General features: G+C 37.3%; 1 pseudogene; it reads left to right on the top strand.

The window, feature by feature from the left end:
• Nucleotides 1-2091: 2091 nt before the first annotated feature.
• LOC112165082 lies at nt 2092-6823 on the top strand (annotated as a pseudogene).
• Nucleotides 6824-6950: the final 127 nt, after the last annotated feature.

The following is a 6950-nucleotide window of genomic DNA, read 5'->3' as shown; positions in this document are numbered from 1 at the left end:
GTTATTGCATATCTCCATGGGGATCTAGATTCAGAGATATATAAGAAAGTGCCTGATGGCCTTACATTACCCAAGCCAAGTGACTCTAAACCACGGAGTGCGTTTGCAACTAGGTTGAAACACTCACTTTACGGATTAAAATAATCCAGGCGGATGTGGTATACCTGTCTAAGTGACTACTTGATTGGGAAGGGATATAAGAACGATGAATTATGCCCCTGCGTATTCATAAAGAAAACAAGTTCCGGATTTGCAATTGTAGTAGTATATGTCAATGATATGAACATAACTGGTACTCTTGATGAAATAAGAGAAACCGCGAGCTACTTGAAATCCGAATTTGAGATGAAAGATCTTGGGAAAACTCGATTCTATCTAGGCCTTGAACTAGAACACCGAGTTTGTGGAATATTAATCCACCAGTCTGCATATGTCCAAAAGTCAGGCAATATAACATGGACAAAGCACATCCTGCTAGCACTCCCATGATCGGTCGAAGTTTGGATGCAAGGAAAGATCCATTTCGTCCAAAGGAAGATGACGAACAAGTGTTGGGAGCTGAAATTCCCTATCTAAGTGCAATAGGCGCATTATTGTACTTAGCCCAATTTACTCGACCAGACATTGCATTCTCAGTGAACTTGTTAGCTAGATTTAGCTCAGCGCCAACACAGCTTCACTGGAATGGTATCAAGAACATTTTCGATACCTAAAAGGAACCATTGACTTGAGACTGTTCTTTCCTTACAGAGAGACAAGAGGGACCGCAGATGGAACTGCAATCCCTAAAGGAAATGTTGATGGCGAAAATGCCACTCACTACACTAAAACGCCAAATGACGTTTTGGTCGGTTTTGCTGATACTGGATACGTATCTGACCCACATATCGTTCCCAAACTGGTTATGTATTTACCAATGGGAACACAGCGATATCTTGGAGATCAACCAAGAAAACTTTTGTGGCTCCCTCCTCGAACCACTCAGAGATCATTGTTCTACATGAGGCGGTTCTTGAGTGTGTATGGTTAAGAACTATCATTGCACATATTCGAGGGACTAGTGGTTTGAGTTCTACCACTAAAGAGCCTACTTGCATTTACAAACACAATGCAGCTTGCATCGAACAGATGAAGCTAGGTTATATTAAGGGTGATAACACAAAACACATATCGCCAAAATTGTCCTACAATCAGCAACAACAGACTCTCCTCAAGATTCAAATGAATCAAGTAAGGTCTGAGGAGAATGTGGCAGTTTTGTTCACCAAATCATTGCCTAAGGACACATTTGAGAAACATGTGAAAAGCATAGGAATGCGAAGACTTTCCAAGCTCCCTAGATTAATGTAAGTATCAGGGGGAGGTGTAGACGTCAGAGGGAGTTTAACACACACATGTCATACTCAAATGTAAAAGGTGCGTTGTGCTCTTTTCCTTCGGTCAAGGTGTATTTTTGTCGCACAGGGTTTTTATTGTTACTTGGCAAGGTTTTTAGTGAGGCAACAACTCATGCACCATTTCGTCTTTGACTTGGCACAAGGGGGAGTGTTAAAGGAAAAACATATTGTGTGCCTTCGTCAAAGTGATTGACGGAGAGGGAATCAAGCAATTACCGATTAACATCAATCAGCATGGATTACGAACCAATTAGTAGTTAATGTCATTATTGTAATTGTTCTTTCCATTGTAATTCTCTCCCTATATAAATATAAAGGGGTTATGAAATGAAATGAGTAGACCAATTCCAATTCCCATTTTACTTTTACAATATATATATATATATATATATATATATATTTGTTTTTTTATAATTATACTTATCATATGTGATCTATTTTTAATTAAAATTTTAACTAATATATCCTAGCGTACCGCGTACCCGTACCACGAACTCGTAAAGCAATGACCCGCGATCCAGGTAACAGTCATAGGACCAAGAACCCTCATCGAAGCCATCGAGTCGTCTCAAATGCTATTATTCATAGAAAAGAAAGCATAGAAGCTTCTGCAAAGATGTCGGGATAATAACATATAAGCTTCTTCAGAGATCCTGCCGAAGGAAGTCTGGATTCTTGAAGAACACCAGACCTGATGCTAGGTAAATATGTGATCGCTAGAATTACATATCTGATTCACCATCGTACCACGTTTCTGGTCGCTCGATCGGGGTCGCGGGTCGCAGGCAAACCCAGCGATCCTGGCATTCTGGACCACATATATGGTATTGAGGAAGAGGACCCTAGTATATTTCTGCCCAGTCCGAACAACGCCTTAAACGAGCAAGCTTTCGGGTTCGTGCTTAACCTCTTGTTGGAAACTTTAAGAGACAGAGCTACTTCAGGCGATTCTCGAAAAAAATATGCAGCTGGACATGCAGTTGCTCCGGGATACGAAACGATATATGCACTTGCGCAGTGCACTCCGGACATAGACAAAGCCAATTGCAATTATTGCCTGAACAGTTGCATCTCTGCTGCTGTTCCACTATGTTGCAGTGGAAACTCAGGAGCAAGAGTTCTTAAACCAAGTTGTAATGTAAGGTTTGAGTTCAATCTTTTCTATAACTCTACAGCTGATTCAGAAGTAAATATTCCAGCTCCAGCTCCTGTTACTTTAACAACTCCAGTACTTCTACCTAAGCAAGGTACACACATAATATATGTTCACATTATACCATGTATATGTATGTAAGCCATCTTTTCTTAGAGAAAGTACATCCATCCTCACTCCGGTTACCCATACAATACAGACGGTATCATGCCTCAAAATTATTTACATGAATCGCGGAGTGACTCCTATACCCCCTTCTGATTTTCTGCAGGAAAGAAGAGTAACAGAAAAAAGAAATATCATCATCATTTTGGTTGTGATTGCTTTTGTCACGATGCTTCTCGGTGGCATAAGCATTTTCTTTAGAGTCAAGAAACCAAGGGTAAAACTTGACGGTAAGTTGACCTGTCTCTAGTGTTTGGAGGTTGTACGTATTTGTTTGGTGTTTTCAAACGATTTTTTATCTTTTATTTATTATTAATTATTTTTTTTAATCTAAGTTGTACCTTTTCAGATGATATTTTTGGAGAAATTAGCCTCATGGAATTGTTACAATATAACTTTGAAGATATAAGATCTGCAACAGGTGACTTTTCTGATGAAAATAAGCTTGGACAAGGTGGATTTGGAGTTGTTTATAAGGTAAAAAAACTGAGCTTTACTGTTTCAATTGTAATTGTGCTTTTGCTAATTTAACCTTTGAAGTGGTAAAAAAAATATTTTTTCTTGTTGTACACTGATAACCGAAATAATTGTTTTCTTTAATTGTATTTTTTTTAAAATTTAATAAACATACTTTCAGGGTAGGCTATATAACGGATGATATATAGCTGTAAAAAGGCTATCTAAGAGTTTTCTTAGCAAGATGATAGTGAATTTAAAAATGAAGTCACAGTAGTTGCTCAACTTCAACACCGGAACTTAGTGAGGCTCTTAGGCTTTTGCTTGAAAGGAGAGGAAAGGCTCCTCATTTACGAATATATGCCTAATAAAAGTCTTGATCACTTCATTTTTGGTATGGTATCCTCTACATCCTCAGTATATGTATTTTATAATTATAATTCTAGATTTTATATATGGTAGATAAAACTAAGGTACACAACACATAACACACTGACACACATTACATATGTTCTAACAAAATTGTTTACAGATCCAACTAATCATGGACGTTTGGATTGGGAAACACGTTACAAAATCATAGAAGGAATTGTTCGTGGTCTTCTTTACCTCCATGAATATTCTCGACTTTGAATTATTCACCGCGATATCAAAGCTAGCAACATTCTATTGGATGAAGAAATGAACCCCAAAATTGCAGATTTAATTTGGTATGGCAAGGTTGTTTGTTATGGATCAAACTCAAGGAGATACAGGGACTATCGTTGGGACCTAGTAAGTAACCATTGCACTCTAACTTACATGGCGCCTCTAAGAATCAACATACTTGCATTTCTAATTTGGATGTCCTATTGCAGTGGATATATGGCACCCGAATATGCATTTCACGGGCACCTTTATGTCAAATTGGATGTTTTTAGTTTTGGCGTGTTAGTTCTTGAGATAGTCAGCGGTAAGAAGATTGGTAGTTTCCGGAATGGTGATGATGAAGAGAACCTTCTAAGCTACGTAAGTAAGATTATATAATCAAAGTTGTTACATTAGTTTTGCCTTGAGCCTGCAACATAATCGAAATTTGGAGTTATATATTTTTTCTAATTTTTGAAGGCCTGGAGAAATTGGAGGGACGGTACAATTCCAAATATCATAGATCCTGGGTTGACAACATGGTCAACATCTGAAACATTCAGATGCATCCACATTGGTTTATTGTGTGTGCAAGAAAATATGAACAACAGACCAACCATGTCTTCAGTTGCTTCCATGCTTAACAATCATTCTTTCACACTCTCAACACCCTCAAGACCTGCATATCATTCTTCCCTGTCTTCAGTTCCTTCCATGCTTCAATCATTCTTTCAGACATGTCTGATCAAATCCAAAAGCTTTGTGCATGTGTCGAGAATTGAGATTTCAAATATTACCGAACCATATCCGCAGTAGGGGCCAAGTATATATATAATTTACTAGCATTAATGAAGACCCTTCTATTTGTTAAGTGATCATTTAAGCTAGCTAGCTAGTTGCTTTCATCAAACTCAAAACAGTTGCAGAAAGTCTATATAAAGAATGTGTATTGTAGAAAATTGTTTATCACCACATGCGTCATTTGCATGTTGTCAATTTGGTTGCGCGTTGTTATCTGTAAGTTGTGAATTAAGTTATCAACATGCACGTAAGTTGTTGAAAATACGAACGCCGTCAAAACTCTGAGAATTAAAGAAAGAAAAAAAAACAGCGGACAATTTTCTTATATGGGCTCAACAGAAAGCCTCCAGCCCTAGACTTTAGAAACTTTAAAAAGAAAAAAAAGAAGCCTCGACATTCTGAAGCTACTGCCTCTTCAGCCTTCTGCACTCCTCGAAGTTCAGCCCCTTAAGCTCCTCGTCAGTCTCCTCCGTCTCGGGAGAGGTTGAACAGTTCTATAACTGCATTGGAGGAGTGATTGGGTCAGTCCACTATTTTGGTCTTCTTCAAATTCATTTTAGTCTGAACTTTTCTTATATGGAGAGCTTTGCATTAGGATATCTGAATTGTTGAGCTTATATTACATACTCGTGCGATATTAGATAACAGTAATGGAGCTTCTAGCGCAATCAAGAGTTGAAAATGCAGACTACAAATTGGTTTAACAACATACAAGAGCAAATTTCCAACTTTTCGAACAGGTATAATGTGGGAAACTATAAAAGATATTTTCTGTAATGCTTGTGTATTATGGAATTATTTATCTGGTTTTGGCAATAAATATATTCTTGTGAATTTCCAGCCCCTTGTTCCAGCTGTTAGTCCAGAGGATGGGCAATGGATAATGAAACCTTTTGCTCCCATTTGCAAGCCTGGTGGTCATGGTGTGATATGGAAACTTGTTTATGATAAAAGCATTTTCCAATGGTTTTATATCATGGACGAAAAGGTGCAACTGTATGACAAGTTAGGTAAGCTGTGTTTCCTCCGTTCGAAAATGTTGATAAATTGGATTCCACACTCTTGAATTACATAATAACAGCGAATTTCCAGCAATGTTGTGGCCGCTACAGATTTGACTCTCTATGGCACTAGCAGGGATTGATTTACACCATGGGAAGGTACAAATTGGCTATGGTGTTTATTTGATGTTATGGAAACTGGTAGCTCTTTGCGCACTTAGAATATTTTCTTCTTCTTTTTTTTTTTTTTTTTTTTTCACTTCAACCTTTGCATGTAACAGAAACACAGAGTTTGATAATTTGGGATAGCAGATGGACCTCATTCTCGTAAAAGGTATGTAGTTATCTCTTATTAAAAATTTGTAATATAACTTGTAGTATATGGTGTGATTTGATATCCTTTATCCTTGAAATTTGTAATCTAGACCTTTACTGCAAACCTCGTGACAAAATTGTGATTTTGTGTAATTCATTTAACCATAATTGCAAGACATTTTCCAACTTAAAGCACCAAAGTTGTTTGTCAACGTGTTTTATTCTTTGGCCATTCGTTTCTTTCACCAAGACTTTTACTAGGTAATTTAAATTTTCAGTTCTATAGTCCAACATTTGCTTTCTATGTTCAATTTTGCAGGCCGAGTTCCCTGCCACTACAAACATTTTGTATGTAGACTTACCTTCCGTGGAGTTGGTGGGTTCAAGTAAGAATACAGAGAGCTTACCTGGCATGGTGTTAAATGTTAAAAAGGCAATATCATTTGTAGACAATTTTGGAAATCCACACAGGTACTTCTTAAAACCTTTAACTGCTGTTTTCACAATTGATTTTTATGTCTATGTCAATAATACTTGACGGCAGATCCTACAAAGATAAAACCTCAGTAGACTCCATCTACCTACAATAATTTTTTTTTTTTTTAATTCTTTATAACGGGTGCATAAGTACATGGTATGCGAATCATTATAGACTGCACTATGAAAGAAACAGAACTTGCACACATGAATAATGTTAGCTCGGCTCGTAATGACTTTCCTTGTATCATTGGCAGGCTTGAATGCACAATGCAAAATATTGCAGACAATTACTTTCTTAATACATGTCCATCTAGCGATTATAAAGGCGTTGAGGGTATTATTACTGTCTAAATTGCATATTACTCTGACTACTTATCCCTGTATGTTGATGCTTATGAGTAACTATATTGCTAACTGTTGGCAGATAAGCTTGGTACCTTTATTGTTTTTAATAAAAGAAGACGGGTTACATCATCTACTAAGAGGAAAAGAAGGCATGCAGACAAATCTTTACCCAAGTATGTAATGGTGCTCTATGTCTCCTTTTCCTGAAAG

Source organism: Rosa chinensis, chromosome 5 (genome assembly GCF_002994745.2).
Source record: "Rosa chinensis cultivar Old Blush chromosome 5, RchiOBHm-V2, whole genome shotgun sequence".
Lineage (NCBI taxonomy): Eukaryota > Viridiplantae > Streptophyta > Magnoliopsida > Rosales > Rosaceae > Rosa > Rosa chinensis.
This window is presented reverse-complemented; position numbering and strand designations above follow the sequence as displayed.